The sequence below is a fragment of the Lissotriton vulgaris genome, chromosome 1_1 (assembly GCF_964263255.1).
Source record: "Lissotriton vulgaris chromosome 1_1, aLisVul1.2, whole genome shotgun sequence".
Taxonomy (NCBI): domain Eukaryota; kingdom Metazoa; phylum Chordata; class Amphibia; order Caudata; family Salamandridae; genus Lissotriton; species Lissotriton vulgaris.
In genome coordinates this window covers 847,709,583-847,730,938 of record NC_141685.1, presented here as the reverse complement: position 1 = coordinate 847,730,938, position 21,356 = coordinate 847,709,583, and positions in this window count along the sequence as shown.

Sequence of the window (21,356 nt, the reverse complement as noted above, 5' to 3'; positions counted from 1 at the left end):
TCTCAGCCCGGGTCACAGACACACACACAGACAGCCCTTGGAGCCCAATGCCGTCAAGCCCTCACTGCGAGGCTCCAAGGGTCCTGTTTGGCCCGGTTCTAGGGGGTGGGCCGGGTGGGCCAGGCCCACCCAAACATGAGCCTGGCCCACCCCCTAGAACCGGGCCTGCTTCCTCTCCCCGGTTTTACTCACCTTGGAGGTTGTAGGCTGCTGTGGTATCCTGGTGTACCGGATAGCCTAGATGTGTGGTAGGCCACAGACTAGGTTGTGCTGCAAATGATGGGACACTGACACACTAGCTTGTTACTGGGCCAAGACTCCGAGCTGTCGAGAACCTGCTTTTAAGCCCTCGGGCGAGCCCGCCCTTGGGGTGCGTGAGTGCATGTGTGGTTTGCCTGGACGGGCTGGGTGGCTCTGTCACTGCAGCTGCCTAGTGTGTTATTGAAGCTGTAGTCATTGTCTGAGAAGAGGGGCCTGCTTTGGGAATGGTTAGGAGGTTGTGGTTCAAATTGGGGTGTCACAGCGACCAATGGATAGGACCATACTTCGGGGAAATAGGGGGCAGGGATTTCACAAGGGTGCCACAAGTGGACGTGAGTCAGAACAATTGTTTGGACAGAGTCCTGACCAGGTTGGGGATGTGCATCTGTTAATGCCTCATAAGTGTTTTTTGCATCCAATGTACATAGCCTATGCACACACATTTACAAGACACAGAAAACAGACTACAATAGTGAGAATTGACCAAAGGTGGAACAGTGCGAGATTAAAGTCTAGCAAATGCCGTACACATAGTGGTCGAAGTGGGGGGGATCGTCTGGACAGGGCGTGCCCATACTTCTTTAATTCAATTGATTCCGTTCCCCTAGTTTTTTATTTGACAAATGCGTCCCTGGACGGCAGAAATAGCCAATGCCTAAAGATAAGGCTTGGTGCTCGTGGCCAATCAGGGATGGGCAGGTGGACAGAGACTCTGTCCTTTCCTTCTTGCCCAGAGAAGACAAGGACAGTGCCTTCTTCTGCTCTGCCGCTGGCACCTGCCCCCCTCTCTTTCTTCCTCTTCCTCCCTCTCTTTCTGTCTAGCTCCTCCTCACTTCCTGAAAACCGTGACTTCAAGAAACGGGTCTCGCCTCTTTCCTTCATTTATTTATTCCCTTGTAAAATAGGTTCCAAAAAAGAAAAACACTTTTGCTGGAAAGGTCATCTTTTCTGAAATTTTTATTGTCCAAAGTGTAGCTTCCATAAATAAAAGCTGAAAATATGGAAAATACATTAAATACCTAAATAAAGCAATAAAGAGTGGTCACAAAGTGGCAAGATTGATTTTACTCACACCCAAACACGTTGGCGGCACTTTACAGAGTTTACCAGTGAAGCCCTACTTTTGTTTTTTTATCTTTCTTTGAACAACATTGTGTTCCGGTGGGGAAGTGCACCAGTCCTTGAGGTACCACAGTGCCTGATTGATTGGTGAATTGGAAAACAAAATGTGTACCTCAGCACTGTGTTCACGGATGTCGTCTTTTTAAACCATACTGCTTATGTTTTGTAAGGATATAAGCAATGGGCATTGAAACAATCATTGACTTCTGAATGGTGAGTGTAACTGTGTTAATGTAACCATGTTGTTCCTGCTTACATTTCACATGCTTTATTTAATCTTGCATTCCCTATGAGGGTTTTTGCTTTTTTTAAGATGTTGTTACTTTCTTTTTCAGGTAGCATATTACTCATGTCTAGTGTGCATTTCGAATTTAGTCGCATCCAGGTGTTCATTGTGGGGAAATATTGGGTTATAGCTGAAGGCAGTGCAAGTTTCGCCCAGTGGCGCAGTATGGTGTTTAGTGGGGCAGAGGATGTGGCACTATGGTCAGAGCTGCCGAATTTGATTTGATTTGATTTATATATTTGTAAAGCGCACAAATACCCGGGGACGTCTTGGCACTAGAGTCGGTAGGTCAGAGTCGTGCTGGTATGGGATACATGCTGAATCAGTTGGCAAAGAGCCAGGTTTTTAGCACCCTTCTAAAAGACAGAAGCAATTTGCTGCTCTTTATCATGGTTGGAAGAAAGTTCCAGGTCTTAACTGTCCCTAACAGGAAACTTCTTCCACCCCAGCGGACCTGCTTGTACTTAGGTGATTGTAAAAGTTTTGTATTAGCTGATCTTAAACTTCTGGCCAGCACATACCATTTGAGGTGAGTCCTCTAAAACTGAGGTCCTATGCCGTGTAGAGCTTTAAAGGCAAAGCATTGTGATTTAAATGTATTCCTTTTGTCCACTGGAAGCCAGTGGAGCGCTCTTAATCTGTGGGAGACTGGCTCAAACCAAGGAATATCCAGTCTTAATCTGGCTGCTGCATTCTGCAGTTGCTGCAGTTTTAGTAAATACTGGGATTGGATCCCCACATATAGAGCATTACCGAAGTCCAATCTGGAGAGGGCCATGGCTGTGACTAGTGCTTTAGTGCATTTTTAGAATGAACCAGATGGTAGAGGAAAGCTTGTTAATCTGACTATTGAATGTCAGTTTGTCATCAAAGATGAATCCTAGATTTTTGACCTTAGGCAAATGGATTGGGCAGTCACCTAAACTGGCAGGCCACCATCTGGGAGACCAAAGAGATGAATCAGATCCTAACAGCATGACTTCGTTTTTTTCGCCGTTCAATTTCAAGCAGTTGGACTGCATCCATTTGTTTACCTGCGCCATACAGCAATTAAAATTTGAAACTGAGGAACCAGGATCAGCCTTCAAGACCAGTCCCCTAGATCACTCTCCTGAGGGAGCACATTCGCATGCTCGACCTTAGAAGGCCTGACAAGACCTTAGAAGCCCTGGTGTCTTAGCACCATCAGGTGGACCCTAGTTGTGGCAAGTGTGGGTTAACCTTGAGAGACTGTCCATCCACATCCATACTAAAGTGATCCTCCAGTCTTGTGGGCAGGCCTATGAAGCAAACACCCTAGAGCAACAGTGACTCTACCACTGTGGTCACAGGACCATTGAGAAGGACCAGCTCTAAGGCGGTGTGACCAGTGTGACAGCAAGGGGCGCTGACTTGGGGTGGAGGCGCCATGTTTGCAAGTATATTAGGGTTTTTAAAAGGGCTTGATGCCTCCTTCCTAGCCTCCAGCTATTTTTGGCAACAGTAAAAATGTCAGGAAATCATCAGCAATTAATGTTCTTCCAAGAGAGAGATTGGAGTTTTGTCTAGTGGAAGCTTTGACTCATGGAAAGGTAGCACAGAGGGTTAATGTGCTTGCTGCAAGAACTTGTACCATGCCGATAACAAAGGGCACACAATGTGACTAGATCAGTGGGTGACTGTTTTTTATTTTATTTATTTATTTATTTATTTATTTTTTTGTCCTCATTAGCCTTTACGCCACCCATTTCTAACCAAACGATACCGCCTATGGGTTTTTTATCTCATATACCGGGACCATTAACAACCTCACTAGTAGTGTCAGTCCATGACCGCCTCTTTATATATGCCACCCTTTGTAGGAGGTTGGTACATGGATGAACTCCACCGTCGCGTTGAAAAAGCACCGCCGGCGAGATAGGCCAAGACCTTAATCATTGGACTGAAATTACTTACAAATCCACCTATCCCTTTACTCTAAGAGAAACACTCATCACCCAAAGTGTACCAAAAATAATGTCCAAAATTTACATTTAACTTTTGTCGGACCCAGAGTATCCATTTTAGCTGTGAATCTCATAGCTCGCAACCAGTCTAAAATCCCGGGAGATAAAGGGGAGACCCAAAGTTTACATATCTCTCTGCGGGCCAAGAGTATCCCATAAAATACAAGTTTAGCTTTATCATCTATGCTTTTTATCTGCAAATTCAACCTTCCAGTTATAATAAGTTCAGGGCTTACCTTGACAGTCTGGTCGATAGCTTGGGATAAACAGCTACTTACTTCTTCCCAAAACTCTTTAATATTTGGACACTCCACGAACATGTGTATATCTTTCTCATTGGGACTTCTACACTTTGGGCATTCCACCAGCCCTCCAGGCTTGAACTTTGAAAGTCTATATGGAGACCAATACGCTCTGTGGAGTGTAAAAAGATGATTTCGCCTTAAATTTGCGGGTTTGACAACTTTATACAACATAGCCATAGTTACTTGCCATTGAGTGTCAGATGCGATGTCCGGCAAGCAATCACTCCACAGCGTTTCTGGCAGTATAAACTGACCATCCGTCGTCTCCAATATTGACCAGTACCAGAGTCCTACTTCTTTTTTATACACTTGGCTTGAGTGGATCTTCTCTTCCAATTCATTCTGAAGTCCCACGATAGTTTCAGCTTTACCAGCCCAACTGTGGATTAGCAGATATTTAAATTTCGATATAGCCTGCCCCCAGATGTCCACTCCCTGACTCCACCCAACCAGCTTTCCATGCGGAAAAAGATGTCCCCATATTTCTACCCCTGCAGTTCTTAGAGGAATAGCTAATGCATCTTTAGTCCAAGCAGGAGATCCTGGGCTGTCCCAAATGGAAGTATAATACCCATAATAGGGGATTTTTAGTATCCTCCTAATCCAGTACCAAAGTTCCGCTGCTTCCCGCAGTAGCTTAAGACGCACTTTTTTAAAATACTTTGGATCCGCAAATTTTCAAAGAAAACCAGATTCCTTATATTGGCAGCTTTTTAGCATTACTGCCAACAATACACCAATACCCGAAGTCGGTTGAGTATTTACAAGAATTCTAAGATTTTTTAACTGAAAAGCCCAACAATATAACTGAAAATCCGGGGCTGACAGCCCCCCTTTAAGCAGTTTTCTCCTTATCTTAGTCCATGAGAGACGAGATCCTTTTGAGGCCCATATAAATGTACTGACTTCGCTCTGAAGCTTCTTCAACCATTCTCTTTTGAATGCAAGAGGGATTGTCTCAAATAGAAAAGTTAGTTTTGGAAGAACCATCATTTTTATCAGATTTGTACAGCCATACAGATTAAGACACAAATGACTCCATCCTCGAAGCATTCCTCCTATTTCTCTCTTGGGTGACTGTTTTTGTCAGAGAGATCCTTTTGTTATTTTCAGTTTATAAGTTTCTTAACATTGAACAGTGAGCTATTAACTGTCATCTAAGAGCTGCATGCAAACTGCAAGGTGTGAATTAGAGAGTTATGTTTTTTACCCCAGTCTTTGATTATCCTAATGTTGCAAAAAGTGCTCATTTGGATAGAAATCAATTCTGATTATTGAAGAGACTCCCCAAACATGGCATTACGTTTTAATTTCTGAGTTTGTGTTTCTCCAGACAAATCACTATGCTGCCTACTAGTATGGTTGTTAAGTGACCCCTACACCTTGTAGTCCTTGGTCTTATGTAATATTTCCTATACAGTGATTTACCCACATACATTGATTGTCTCTGTGTAATGTGTGTGATGTAAAGTGCTCGGACACCCTACACTGGTATGAGTGGCCCTGTAAATCAAAGTAAATGTATCTGAGTGAGAGTTTGGTAATGGAGACTTGAGGGGCACTGTTAAAGGGTGGTAGTAAGGGAATCCGTGGTGGAGGTGGTCATTGAGGGGGCACCAATAAACGTTGCTCATGGCGCCACCAGCACTAAAGCTGGCTCTGCCCTTGAGGCCAGTCTGTCTCCATTGGCCTTGTTTAGGGAGTAGTGGCTGCCACTCACCAGGGATCGGCAGGATTTGCACGCAGACCAAACATAGGGCCAGATGTAGGTAATCCAAAAATACCGATTCTAAAATACCGAATTGTACTGATTCTGTATTTTAGAATCGGTGTTTGGGATGTAGGTAAAAATCCTGTAATGTTCACCGATTCGGTAAAATTCAGTATCTGTCATTCGGAATTTACTGAATCGGTATTTGCCGATTCGGTATTTCCCATTGATTCCTATGGGCCTTTTGGCCCATAGGAATGAATGGGAAACACCGAATCGGTAAATACCGAATCAGTAAATACCGAATCGGAAAGGGAAGAAAGTGAAACTTATGAGTCAGCCAATCAGGTGCTACCCTGTCACCCCGAGTGGGATGGGTATGCTCAGACGCGAGTTCCATGCTCTCCACGCCACAGGAATCAAGCTATCCTGGCTGAAGACGGCCAGAAACCGGTCCTAGGATGCTTGATTTCAGTCCAGGAAAGACATGGCTTGGCAGTTCGGGCTGGACTGTTCCCATGAGGCACTGGGTCAAGGCTGATTTGGATATGGCCATGTGTGAACTGGGGTGTTGTGGAGTGCAAAAAAACGATGAATTTAGGCCCAGATCTCTGTACTGGGGTGAATGTAGGACATTGTTCTGCATTCTGTCCATCAACTGTGGTTTTTGCATTTGCCACCCCGAGTGGGATGGGCATGCTCAGACTTGAGTCCCATGCTCTGCACACCACCGGAGTCAAGCTATCCTGCCTGAAGATGGCTGATAGCCAGAAACCGGTCCTAGGATCTTGATTTCGGTCCAGGAAAGACATGGCTTGGCAGTTCGGGCTGGACTGTTCCCAATAGGCACAGGGTCAAAGATGATTTGCATATGGCCATGTCTGAACAGGGGTGGTGTGGAGTGCAAAAAAACAATGGATTTAGGCCCAGATCTCTGTACTGGGGTGAATGTATGAAATTGTTCTGCATTCTGTCCATCAACTGTGGTTTTTGCATTTGTCACCCCGAGTGGGATGGGTCTGCTCAGATGTGAGTCCCATGTGCTCCACACCACTGGAGTCAAGCTACCCTGGCTGAAGACGGCTGATAGCCAGAAACTGGTCCTAGGATGCTTGATTCCGATCCAAAAAGACATGGCTTGGCAGTTCAGGCTGACTGTTCCCATGAGGCACAGGGTCAAGGCTGATTTGCACATGGCCATGTCTGAACTGGGGGTGGTGTGGAGTGCAAAAAAACTATGGATTTAGGCCCAGATCTCTGTACTGGGGTGAATGTATGACATTGTTCTTCATTCTGTCCATCAACTGTGGTTTTTGCATTTGTCACCCCGAGTGGGATGGGTCTGCTCAGATGTGAGTCCCATGTTCTCCACGCCACTGGAGTTAAGCTATGCTGGCCGAAGATGGCTGATAGCCAGAAACCGGTCCTAGGATGCTTGATTCCGGTCCAGGAAAGACATGGCTTGGCAGTTCGGGCTGGACTGTTCCCATGAGGCACTGGGTCAAGGCTGATTTGCATATGGCCATGTGTGAACTGGGGTGGTGTGGAGTGCAAAGAAACGATGGATTTAGGCCCAGATCTCTGTACTGGGGTGAATGTATGACATTGTTCTGCATTCTGTCCATCAACTGTGGTTTTTGCATTTGTCACCCCGAGTGGGATGGGTATGCTCAGACTTGAGTCCCATGCTCTGCACACCACTGGAGTCAAGCTATCCTGCCTGAAGATGGCTGATAGCCAGAAACCGGTCCTAGGATGCTTGATTCCGGTACAGGAAAGACATGGCTTGGCAGTTCGGGCTGGACTGTTCCCAATAGGCACAAGGTCAAAGCTGATTTGCATATGGCCATGTCAGAACAGGGGTGTGTGGAGTCCACAAAAACGATGGATTTAGGCCCAGATCTCTGTACTGGGGTGAATGTATGACATTGTTCTGCATTCTGTCCATCAACTGTGGTTTTTGCATTTGTCACCCAGAGTGGGATGGGTATGCTCAGACGTGAGTCCCATGCTCTCCTCACCACTGGACTCAAGCTATCCTGGCTGAAGACGGCTGATAGCCAGAAATCGGTCCTAGGATGCTTGATTCCGATCCTGGAAAGCCATGGCTTGGCAGTTCGGGTTGGACTGTTCCCATGAGGCACAGGGTCAAGGCTGATTTGCATATGGCCATGTGTGAACTGGGGTGGTGTGGGGTGCAAAAAACAATGGATTTAGGCCCAGATCTCTGTACTGGGGTGAATGTATGACATTGTTCTGCATTCTGTCCATCAACTGTGGTATTTGCATCTGTCCCCCCGAGTGGGATGGGTATGCTCAGACGTTAGTTCCATGCTATCCACAACACTGGGGTCAAGCTATCCTGGCTGAAGACGGCTGATAGCCAGAAACCGGTCCTAGGATGCTTGATTCCGGTCCAGGAAAGACATGGCTTGGCAGTTCGGGCTGGACTGTTCCCATGAGGCACAGGGTCAAGGCTGATTTGCATATGGCCATGTGTGAACTGGGGTGGTGTGGGGTGCAAAAAACAATGGATTTAGGCCCAGATCTCTGTACTGGGGTGAATGTATGACATTGTTCTGCATTCTGTCCATCAACTGTGGTATTTGCATCTGTCCCCCCGAGTGGGATGGGTATGCTCAGACGTTAGTCCCATGCTATCCACAACACTGGGGTCAAGCTATCCTGGCTGAAGACGGCTGATAGCCAGAAACCGGTCCTAGGATGCTTGATTCCGGTCCAGGAAAGACATGGCTTGGCAGTTCGGGCTGGACTGTTCCCATGAGGAACAGGGTCAAGGCTGATTTGCATATGGCCATATCTGAACTGGGTATGTGTGGGGTGCAAAAAAACGATGGATTTAAGCCCAGATCTCTGTACTGGGGTGAATGTATGACATTGTTCTGCATTCTGTCCATCAACTGTGGTTTTTGCATTTGTCAGCCCGAGTGGGATGGGTATGCTCAGACGTGAGTCCCATGCTCTTCACACCTCTGGAGTCAAGCTATACTGGCTGAAGACGGCTGATAGCCAGAAACCGGTCCTAGGATGCTTGATTCCGGTCCAGGAAAGACATGGCTTGGCAGTTCGGGCTGGACTGTTCCCATGAGGGACAGGGTCAAGGCTGATTTGCATATGGCCATGTCTGAACTGGGGTGGTGTGGAGTGCAAAAAAACGATAGATTTAGGCCCAGATCTCTGTACTGGGGTGAATGTATGACATTGTTATGCATTCTGTCCATCAACTGTGGTTTTTGCATTACTCACCAGGGATCGGCAGGATTTGCATGCAGACCAAACATAGGGCTAGATGTAGGTAATCCAAAATTACTGATTCTAAAATACCGAATTTTACTGATTCGCTATTTTAGAATCGGTATTTGGGATTTAGGTAAAAATTTGGTAATTTTTACTGATTCGGTAAAATTCGGTATCTGTCATTCGGAATTTACCGATTCGGTTTTTACCGATTCGGTATTTTCCATTCATTCCTATGGGCCTTTTAGCCCATAGGAATGAATGGGAAATACCGAATCAGTAAATACCGAATCAGTAAATACTGATTCGGTAAATATCGAATCGGAAAGGGAAGAAAGTGAAACCTATGAGTCAGCCAATCAGGTGCTACCACCCACCCCCTCCCAATCAGGAAGTGGCCAAATCCAGGCAGCTGGAAGTAATTAAAAGCTTCTGGAGAGGGAGAGCAAGCAGAGCTGAGTCACTGAGCCACAGGAAAACTTTTTTTGTGCTTTTAAAGTTTGAAAATGGCAAGCAGCAGTGAAAAGGAACATCCAGGGAGGAAGAGAAAAATCAAATTTAGCACCATGGAGCTGCAGCAGGTCCTTGTGGAGGAGGTGGTAAAAGAACACCAGAAATTGTTTGGAAAGCAGACCCTGACTGTGGCTGAATCTGCAAAAAGAAAGATTTGGCTGGAAATACAGACAAAGGTGAATGCTGTAGGAGTGACTCCAAGGGCCATAGACGACCTGAAAAAGAGGTGGTATGCCACTAGGAGCTTAACCAAGACGAAAATAGCAGAGCTCCACAAAAAGGCAAACAGAACTGGAGGAGGGAAGAACCGTGCATCTTCCCTGACAGAGCTGGAGGAGTTGGTGGGGTCCACCATTGAAAAAGAGAGCGTCTGTGAACTGGGAGATGCAGACAGCTCAGCCAGAGCTGCCACCTGAAAAGGTAAGACGCATGCACAGCAATCACCCCCACCCCATCACCTTCCCTTTTCCCTATGTGGTAAAGTTTACCCCACTGCAGTAGAGGTAGTATTAGACAGGAGCAATGCATCATGGGACATGTAGTATTTGAAAGACCTAACATGTCATACAGCACAGTAATGAAGAAGTTAGGCTAAACATATCAGTCATAATGAGGCTGAGGCAATATGTACAGTGTTTGAGTGAAAAAAAATTAGTTGTAGAAGCAATGAAACAGGAGCACAGAGTTAATGTACGCTTTTATGTCCACAGGCGAGACATCTCACAGGCGTACCAGGGAGAAGGAAGGCACAGCACTACAGAGGGATGACAGCCAGGAGGCAGGCACAAGTGCCTAGAATGTCACAGAGGACACTGGTGCAAAAACACCACTGCCACCATCCCAAGACCTTGAAATGTCTCCACATCTGCAGGCGTCCCCAGAACGTTCAGGATCCCCTCTGCTACTGTCCTCACCTGAACTGCCTGTGACACAACACCTGCACCTCAAAGGAGCAGGAGGCATGCAGTTGCTCCACTGGTAGAAATGGAGACTTCAGCAGGTGAAATGGAGGGTAATGACACTCAAACCTTGGCTGGGGAAGGAAGCACTGCCACACAGCAGTCCAGTGCAGAGGTTGGCCGTATAGGTATCAGACGTTGCAGGCCCAGAGAAAGCAGTGCTGCACAACATGTGGAGGGTTCCAGTGTCTTCCGTGGGCTGGAGGGTAGCATGGTTAAGATCCAAAGAATGCAGGGGAAGGATATCCTGTCTGTGCAACGCCAGGTGAGGACCCTGAATACACATATGAAAAACATAGGGAAAGGCATCAGTGCACTGGTAGATGAGAATAAAGACATGGCATCAGGTGTGAGGGAGATGGCTGTAGGGATGCGGGAGATGGCCACAGGTGTGCGGGACATGACACAACCAGTGCAGCTCCTGTGCAGTAAACTGGACCAGGACAGGTTAGCAAGGCGCAAGGACAGACAACATGTGCAGCAACAAACTAAGGCTATGAACCACCTGGCCACAGCCAGTTACCTTCTAGGCAGACGATGCATCAACATGCAAGAAGGACTAATACACAGCAGCAATGGGGTGTCTAGGGGTCTTGCAAGGGTGACCAGTGCTGTAGAGGTGCTGCTTAATGCACAGACAGCACAAACTGCTGCTCTGGATGTACCAGAAAATGAGGAAAGCACCAGTAGGAGCAGCATGACAAGCCCCCCTGTAGTTGAGACACGGAGGAGCAGCAGGCGCCATGGTGAGCCAACACCCCAAACACCCAGTGAGGACAGCCAGCCACTTTCATCTGGCACTGGTAGGCGTGCCCGGAAATGACTCATACAGCCCACTCTCCATGAACATAAATGGGGAAGTGAGACAGGACTACCATTATTGAATGGATGACATTTGTGTTGCACATTTGTGCTTTTGAGTACCTGCGTAGTGCCAAATATTAAACTACGTTGGGTGCATACTCCACTTGTCTGTGTTTATTTACTTACTCAAAAAAATTTCAGTGTGATCTCTGCCCGTCTCTGTCTGCCATCGGTTGGTTGCGCAACTCCTGCTGTGTTTGGTTCAGGCAGTGCATGTTCATCATCGTGGTCCTCAAAGTCGCTCAAATCCACCTCTGTGCCCCTCTTTGTAGCAAGGTTGTGTAACATTGCACAAGTTGCAATCATCTTACATCAGATTATTGGTGAGTACTGCCGTGCCCCTCCACTTTTGTGGAGGCAGCGGAACCTGCTTTTTAACAGGCCAAAGGTGTGCTCCACAACGTTCCTGGTGCATTTGTGTGCCACATTGTATCGTCTCTGGCTGAGGGTTGAAGGGTTGAGGTAGGGTGTCAGGATGAATGAGCGGACGACATATGCACTGTCCCCTATATGTATATGAGAAAACCATTACTCACATGCACACATACATCTGCTATATCTACCAGGGTGTGTTACAGTGTTTTACCTAGCAGGTATCCTTCGCCAAATTCCTCCTTGTCAGACGTGTGTAGATCCCACTGTTCTGAAAGATGTAGGAGTCGTGGGTACTTCCTGGGAACTTGGCCACAATGTCTGTGATTATGTTGTTGGCATCACAGATTACTTGTACATTGATGGAGTGGGTTGACTTCCTGTTTCTGTATGTGTACTCTGTGGCAGCAGGTGGGCATAAAGGGATGTGGGTGCCATCAATACAGCCGATGACGTGTGGGAAATATGCAATTTGATAAAAATCAGTCTTGGTCTTCAGCAGTTCCGCATGTGTGTCAGGGAAGCAGATGTAATGATGCATCCTCTGCATCATGGCCTCTAGGAACTTCCTGAAGAAACGGGACAGGCAGCTCTGAGACACCCCACCTGCCACAGCAATGACCCCCTGGTAACTCCCAGATGCAAGCAGGTGTAGGCTACAGAGCACCTGCACATGGGGTGGGATGGCATGCGCCCTTGGGGTTGGGTGCTCCAATAGTGGGTGCAGGTCCCTGATCAAGTCCGGGATGGTTTGGGGGTGTAATCTGTTCCTTTGTAATATCTCTGGCTCAGTTAGTTGGAACAGCGTAATGCTCTGCCTGTAGACTTGCTCCTCCCTCATCCAACCCCTCTCTCCTGCTGCCTGTAGCCTTAGCCGCCTTGCTATCACGTAGAATGGCGCCATTCTGGTCACAATGTTACATTTTGGGTCTTTTTTGTCATAGCCTGCACCTGGTTATCACCTGCTTTCAATCCATGAAATACCAACTCTTAAATACCGAATTTCATGAAATTCGGTATTTTAGAAGTTTGCTACATCTCAAAACTAAATTTTCCCCATTTCTTATTTACCGATTCGGTAAATAGGAATTCGGTAAATACCAAATCGGTAAATACCGAATCGGTAAATACGATTCGGAATAATCGGATTCGGTAAATTCCGAATCGGTAAATTCCGATTCGGTAAATTACCGACTCGAATTTACCGAATCGGTCTTTTTTGGGCCACTACATCTCAATATCCAAATACCGGTCGGTAACGGACGAAATTCTGTATTTTCGGCCGTTACCGACCGGTATTTGGCTACCTACATCTGGCCCTATGTTTGCAAACTTCACAGTATCTCTGCTTCATGCGCTTTTAACATGTGCTGCCTGCTTTGGGGGCGCTGGAAATATGCAGCAAAGGAGGACAAAATCATGCTGCAGTTTTGACTAAATTATGCACCAAACAAGGCTGCAGCATAATGTAGTATATTTTTTTATCCTTAATTATTTGACATTTTTACACATGGTAACAGTCTCTGGAAAGATTTGCCTCATTAGTACCAGTGCAACATACAAATCAGCAGTAAGAAAGGTGATAAGTCAACCTTTGCAAAGGGCCCTCCACTTCACAGCAGCACATTTTTTAGTAACATTTGATCAATTTTTTAGTTTACATCTTCAGATGTTATGTGCCATAATTATATAGAAAACATTTACAAACTAGAATATTTTGCCATTCGTGTTTGAACTGCTCTTGTGTGAAAAGGGAGGAGAAGTGTTGATGACTGAAACTGCATGGCTCGGAGACAAATGGCTTGTGATTCCACTTTTAAGCATATTTGGGACATTCTGGGATTGGAAACATATCCCACATTGTGAATGTATTTTAATGTCAATAATATATTTAACCTTAAATAATCATGTGTATGTATTGGTTGAATTAAATAACATAAGCTGTAACTGATCAGTGAAATGCTAAACAAATACAAACAATTGGGATATTTTGCGCATTCTGGACACAACTCTGATCCAATCCTCAGGTTATTTCTGCCCTCTAATTCTCCGCCCACAGTTCCCTTACTATTTTCTTCTCCACTTCGACCACTGCATACATGGTCAATACATGGACTTGAAAAAGCAGAGACAATATTTTTAAGATATACATGCGGAAAGCAAAAGTGTGACAACAGACCGAGCATAAATGATAGTTTTTATTTAATTGCAACACAGACACCCCACAACCTCCCCGAGACCATATAATGACCATATATGATATATTGAGCTCTAATATGTTGTCAAAGTGCAGGATTGTAACTGCTGCCTTTGATTTCAGCAGAATTGGATCTACATACTTGAGAATATCTGCTCCACTGGAAGAAATAGTAATCCCAGCACTTCATTTGGATGCAGGGAAAAGAGCATTTTCACATATTTGAGTCACATGGCTGCTCACACAAGGGCTCTCATTTTTAGGTCAAGCCTGGGCAGCACATGCGTTGGAGGCATGCTGTATTCAAATATGGACTTGAAGCTCCGCCCACTCTCCACCTATATTTACCATTGGCTTGTGCCATTGTCCTTTTTAAATGCTGGTTTCTGATTTGCTAATGGGCTTGTTTGTCCCTCCTTAGTACCGCCTTGTCTTCATTTGTTACATTCCATGAGGGCTGCCCCGTTTACTTCTGTTGTTACACGGTATGTCTTATTGTCTGTAGGCACTATTTTCTTTCATGAGTTTGTCCTACTGCAGGCACAACATGATTTCCTGCAGCCTTTAGGCACGCCATGCGCACTTTCTCTTTCCAAGCAGCCCGGGACAATGGTGACAGCTTCTTTAAATTGAACTAGGTCTTGCATTTACAAGAGTTTGAGCTATTGGCATAGTAAATGACAATGCCTTTTATTTATGTGTTAATTATCAAAACAGATAAATAAAAAGCAATGTCATTTATAGTGATAATAGCTTAAAATCTCGCAAATGTGAGACCTATTGCAGTGCAATTGCTTGTTGTTTCAGATGCTGCAGCCCCAAATAGGTGAACATTCAATAAAAATAACAACATTAATACTAGTATCATATTTATTATACATAGGAAGTCATACAATGTTGTTCTTTATCCTTCTACATAAAGTACTTTATAAAAAAAGAATAAAAATACGTATTCCAGTGACACGTTTTACTATTTTGTGACTACCTTGTCCAATGTGGACATTAAAATACAGACATTGGAGTTGCCATATGTGAAGAACAGTATGAATATTTTTTTCATTTGATACAATTGAGAGCAGAGCTAAATTATTTGCATTAGGCCAAATAAATGTACAAAGACTATGGGCAATATTTGCGGCTTTAGTTGTGCAGGTCAGTGCAACAAGTCGCCTTGCTACGCTGTCCTGCCCTGCGCCACAGAGAAAGGGCAGGAATGCACCGTATTTATCTAAGTTGTATATGTGCGCTTATATCACATCGCATTAACTGCTTTTGAAAATGCATTCCTATATCACATTGGAGTTGTTTTTCTGTGTACTGGTTACCTTCAAAAGACAGGGAGGGATACCCCGCGTTCAATAGTTTATTTTTGTTGGAAATCATGCGCTGGTTTAAAAAAATGTGTGAGTGTCGTACCGAGTCTGCATTTGTGCAGTTTGCACAAATTCCGCTTTCCAATTTTTTCATTTGTGGCTGTTTTCTCTTCCATTTTTAAAAGATAGTTTGGGAGGATAGTATTAATCCTGTGCCTTGGGTTTTTTTGTTACAGCATACAGGGATCATCATGAGCTTTGGGCCCCTAAAGGCTTGTTTTCCATGAAGGCTGGAAACATCTTTGACAGACGTAGGTGACATTCCATGGGGCAGATTTATGTTGGGAATGCGCCACGTTTGCGTCACGCAACTGCGGCGTAAACGTGGCGCATCCCTACGACCCATTTACAACGTGACGCATCTAGGCAGATGAGTCACGTTGTAAATCCCTGCGCCACTTGTAGGCGTTCTGACGCAGGGTGGGCGTTCCTGGGCAGGTGCGCCTCGCAAAAGTGGCTGAGTGAAATCTATAAGATTGCACTCAGTCACTTTCAGGCCAATACTGCGTCAAAACCCTGCGCCTGCTTGAAGCAGGTGTAGGTCTTGACGCAGCATTGTAAAGATGGGGCACCCCCGAGCCTTGCTGGAGCTGCGTCGCGCTTGCGACGCAACTCCAGCAATGCACCACCTTTACGGCACAGATGCGTCACGCATTGTAAATGCGGCGCATCATGGGTGGTGGAGCAGCGGCGCAAAATAACTGGCGCATCCCTGGGGATGCGCCAGTTATCATAAATCTGCCCCCATATATTTTGGAATTTCGACTCACTTGGGTGACTTTGGAGTTTTGGTTTATAAGGAGATCGATTATATTTGACTTTTATCATGGTATTGGTAATGGTTTTTGGAAAAGTGAACCTCTGGTATGCGATTTTGAGAACACACAATGGTTACTGTTCTTTTAATTTGACATAGGTGAAACTTTGAGTCTTGGTTTGTTGAGACGCTGTTCGTGATCAGTCCAGTGGTCATTTGTGTGCGTACTTGGCCTTTGATTCGTCATTATTCACAAAGAAATGTTTTGTCTGTGCCTACTTTTGAATATATATATATAGATATATATTGAAGCTTGATCACATGATATACTACAAAAGATCCTGAAGGCTTTTTAAAGTGCCAGTGCATAACAGCACTAAACGAATTCAGTGCAAATTAATTGAAGGCATCGACATGGAAAAAACACTGCAAACTTCGCAAGATCACTCTGTGCAATATAGTACTGTTAGTAATATAAAACAAAAAACAATGTACGCTGTGGGGCATATCAAATTGATAAAAACACAGATTATTCAGTAAAAAAAATTATTCCAGTCAAGCCCCTGATTAACAAATTTAAATACCTTACAAGATAATATCAATAAATATAGCCTTTCATCACATAGCATAGTGGATCTGTTGCACAGTATAAATTATTCATATATTTACCATTTGGCTATTGAAGCGTCAAATAATGCTTTCTGATTTCATAAGTCCGCTGTTACCGCGGTGGACCACGGCATCCCGATCCCTGGGGCCATGTGGAGGTGGCAGTTCCACTATTGCGGGACTTTTGAAGGCATGATAGTGTTGTTTTGTTCCCCCATGCAACCCACCAAGGGGAATGAAATTACATGCACAATGTTAGCAGTACCCACTGTGGTAATAACAAAGTACCTTACCCAGAAGGTAAAGTACCTTCAAATTCATAAAGGAGGGACATTGAGGGCTCGGTTCAAATCTGCTGCAAAACAACGCGCATGGCCAGTGAACAAGGTTGTGTTGCCCGAAACCGGTATGGCAATTTGTGTTTAGGGAATGAAAATGATGATTCCTGCTCCCACAATAAATGAAAGGAAATACTTCTACCTGTGTGGCATCTCGTATAGGGCAATCTGGACTATGGAATTTGGAAGCGGCGGGCCTTGCCGCTGAGACACTCTGCCACGATAACAGCAGACCACGGCTCCGAACCCCTGGGCCATGTGGAGGTGGCAGTTCCATTATTGCTGGACTTTTGAAGGCATGATAGCATTGTTTTGTTCCCCCATGCAACCCACCAATGGAAATGAAATTACATGCACGATGTTAGCAGCACCCACTGTGGTAATAACGAACTACCTTACCCAGAAGGCAAATTACCTTCAAATTCATAAAGGCGGGACATTGAAGGCTCAGTTCAAATCAGCTGCAAAACGACGCACATGGCCAGTGAACAAGGGCTGTTGCCTGAAACCGGTATGGCAATTTGTGTTGGGGGAGTGAAAACGATGATTCCTGCTCCCACAATAAATGAAAGGAAATACTTCTACCTGTGTGGCGCCTCGTATAGGGCAACCTGGACTATGGAATTTGAAAGTAGCGTGCCTTGCTGCTGAGACGCTCTGCCGCGATAACAGCGGACCACGGCTCCGGACCCCTGGGGCCATGTGGAGGTAGGAGTTCCACTGTTGCGGGACTTTTGAAGGCATGATAACTTTGTTTTGTTCCCCCATGCAATGCAACCCACCAAGGGGAATGAAATTACATGCACGATGTTAGCAGCTCCCACTGTAGTAATAACAAACTACCTTACCCAGAAGGCAAATTACCTTCAAATTCATAAAGGCGGGACATTGAAAGCTCAGTTCAAATCAGCTACAAAATGACGTGCATGGCCAGTGAACAAGGGTGTGTTGCCCGAAACCGGTATAGCAATTTGTGTTGGGGGAATGAAAACGATGATTCCTGCTCCCACAATAAATGAAAGGAAATACTTCTACCTGTGTGGCGTCTCGTATAGGGCAACCTGGACTATGGAATTTGAAAGCGGCGTGCCTTGCTGCTGAGACGCTCTGCCGCGATAACAGCGGACCACGGCTCCAGACCCCTGGGGCCATGTGGAGGTAGGAGTTCCACTATTTCGGGACTTTTGAAGGCATGATAACGTTGTTTTGTTTCCCCATGCAATGCAACCCACCAAGGGGAATGAAATTACATGCACGATGTTAGCATCTCCCACTGTGGTAATAACAAACTACCTTACCCAGAAGGCAAATTACCTTCAAATTCATAAAGGCGGGACATTGACGGCTCAGTTCAAATCAGCTACAAAACGACGCGCATGGCCAGTGAACAAGGGTGTGTTGCCTGAAACCAGTATGGCATTTTGTGTTGGGGGAAAGAAAACGATGATTCCTGCTCCGACAATAAATTAAAGGAAATACTTCTACCTGTGTGGCGTCTTGTATAGGGCAACCTGGACTATGGAATTTGAAAGTGGCGTGCCTTGCCGCTGAGACACTCTGCCAGGATAACAGCGGACCACGGCTCCGGACCCCTGGGGCCATGTGGAGGTGGCAGTTCCACTATTGCGGGACTTTTGAAGGCATGATAACATTGTTTTGTTCCCCCATGCAACCCACCAAGGGTAATGAAATTACATGCACGATGTTAGCAGCACCCACTGTGGTAATAACAAACTACCTTACCCAGAAGGCAAATTACATTCAAATTCATAAAGGCGGGACATTGAAAGCTCAATTCAAATCAGCTGTAAAACGACACGCATGGCCAGTGAACAAGGGCGTGTTGCCCGAAACCGGTATGACAATTTGTGTTGGGGGAATGAAAACGATGATTCCTGCTCCCACAATAAATGAAAGGAAATACTTCTACCTGTGTGGCGTCTCGTATAGGGCAACCTGGACTATGGAATTCGAAAGCGGCGTGCCTTGCCCCTGAGACGCTCTGCGACGATAACAGCGGACCACGGCTCTGGACCCCTGGGGCCATGTGCAGGTGGCAGTTCCACTATTGCGGGACTTTTGAAGGCATGATAGCGTTGTTTTGTTCCCCCATGCAACCCACCAAGGGGAATGAAATTACATGCACGATGTCAGCAGCACCCACTGTGGTAATAATGAACTACCTTACCCAGAAGGCAAATTACCTTCAAATTCATAAAGGCGGGACATTGAAGGCTCAGTTCAAATCAGCTGTAAAATGACGCGCATGGCCAGTGAACAAGGGCGTGTTGCCCGAAACCGGTATGACAATTTGTGTTGGGGGAATGAAAACGATGATTCCTGCTCCCACAATAAATGAAAGGAAATACTTCTACCTGTGTGGCGTCTCGTATAGGGCAACCTGGACTATGGAATTTGAAAGCGGCGTGCCTTGCCCCTGAGACGCTCTGCCACGATAACAGCGGACCACGGCCCTGGACCCCTGGGGCCATGTGTAGGTGGCAGTTCCACTATTGCAGGACTTTTGAAGGCATGATAACGTTGTTTTGTTCCCCCATGCAACCCACCAAGGGGAATGAAATTACATGCACGATGTCAGCAGCACCCACTGTGGTAATAATGAACTACATTACCCAGAAGGCAAATTACCTTAAAATTCATAAAGGCGGGACATTGACGGCTCAGTTCAAATCAGCTGCAAAACGACGCGCATGGCCAGTGAACTAGGGCGTGTTTCCCGAGACCGGTATGGCAATTTGTGTTGGGGGAATGAAAACGATGATTCCTGCTCCCACAATAAATGAAAGGGAATACTTCTACCTGTGTGGCATCTCGTATAGGGCAACCTGGTCTATGGAATATATATATATACAGAGGGGCTCTCCTAGTTAAAAAAAACAGTAAGATCTACAGGGAATGATAAAACCAACTCTATCAGAATGATCACCACATTTAATGTGGAAGCAGATCAAATTTGAAAAAAACTTAAGCGACATTGGCACATTGTGAAAAATGACCCCATCATAGGAAGCACAGTTAGCAAGCAGCCACAGATTACCTACAGGAAGGCGCGCTCCCTGAAAGATATGCTGGTGCAGGAGTTACTTGGGGGCTCCGAAGAAACATACATGGTTACATGAACAGAAGAGTTTTTTCAAATGTGGGAAATGCAAGGCGTGTGGGACTAGCAAAAATGTGAAGTCATACCCATTACCAATGGGGAAAACTGAAGCCATTAGCAAATTTATGAATTGCAACACCGATTTCTGTGTTTATGTGATTGTGTGCCCTTGTGGTAAGTTCTACGTAGGCAGCACCATTTTTCCCATCAAAAAACGCATCCTAGAACACATGAAGGCAATCAAGAATGTTGATGTTAACTATGCGACAGCGCGACACTGGCTATGTTACCACAACAAAGATGTTAACTGCTTTTTGTTTTTTGGCGTAGACAGAGTACCAGCTAGCCCCAGAGGGGGCCATAGAGTCAAACAGCTACGCATTTTGGAATCACAGTACATCATCCGCCTCGACTCTAAGCATCCTTTTGGTCTGAATGAAGATGAGGAGCTATACGTCCACATTGGATGAGGACTGGGCGCCTTTTTCAGTAATTTCCACCTTACTTTATGTTTCTTGTCTCTGGACTTTCCTGCTGTTGTGATTGCTGATTTCTATGGCCATCCTGTCTCAAGGGAGAGGGCTCACTGCCCTGAAGCCAGAGACAGGACACTGAAATTTCAGAAGCTAGCTTAGTTTATCCCTCCATATTTCCATCCCTGGGTCACGGACATAGCTCCATATCTATCGATACTGAGATATTACAAGTCAAAAGTAAGTTTATTATGACCTTAGTCTTTAAACAGGTGTAAGAGGCGGTATCACAAGTTTAAAATTTTCACATAAAACGATAAAACATTTTAAAAGTTGATCCATTATTGGTTAAGACTTTTACATACCCTTATACGTTTACCAACGCCAATAAAATTGCATTTAAGATAAAACTTAGCATTTGCAAGTAAAAACCCATTCATTCCCTTTAGTTCGAGTATAGTTTCATTAAATTAAGCTTCATACAATCCTACAGATTATTCCTGGTTTCTTAGATCACTCAGTACCACCTTTATGTATTTCCCAAGGGCAATTGCAATATCAATAGTGGGAATTTCAGTTAATAGGTTAGCTGCCTGTGCCCTAGTTCTTATATCATATTTTAGGAACACAGGCCGCAGCCACCGTTTCCGCTGTTCCAGTAATATCAAACAATCGAGTAGGATATGTACCAGGTTTCCTTTGCATCCCAGGTTACACCTGCAGCACCCTCTCTGATCTAACATTTTCACTTTCAGGTCTTTATTAGTTAACCATGGATTAATTCCAATCCGCAGCCTTAAGATCTCCTGCCTATAGCCGCGGTTGGGTAGGATGTCTAGGTAAGGGAACCAA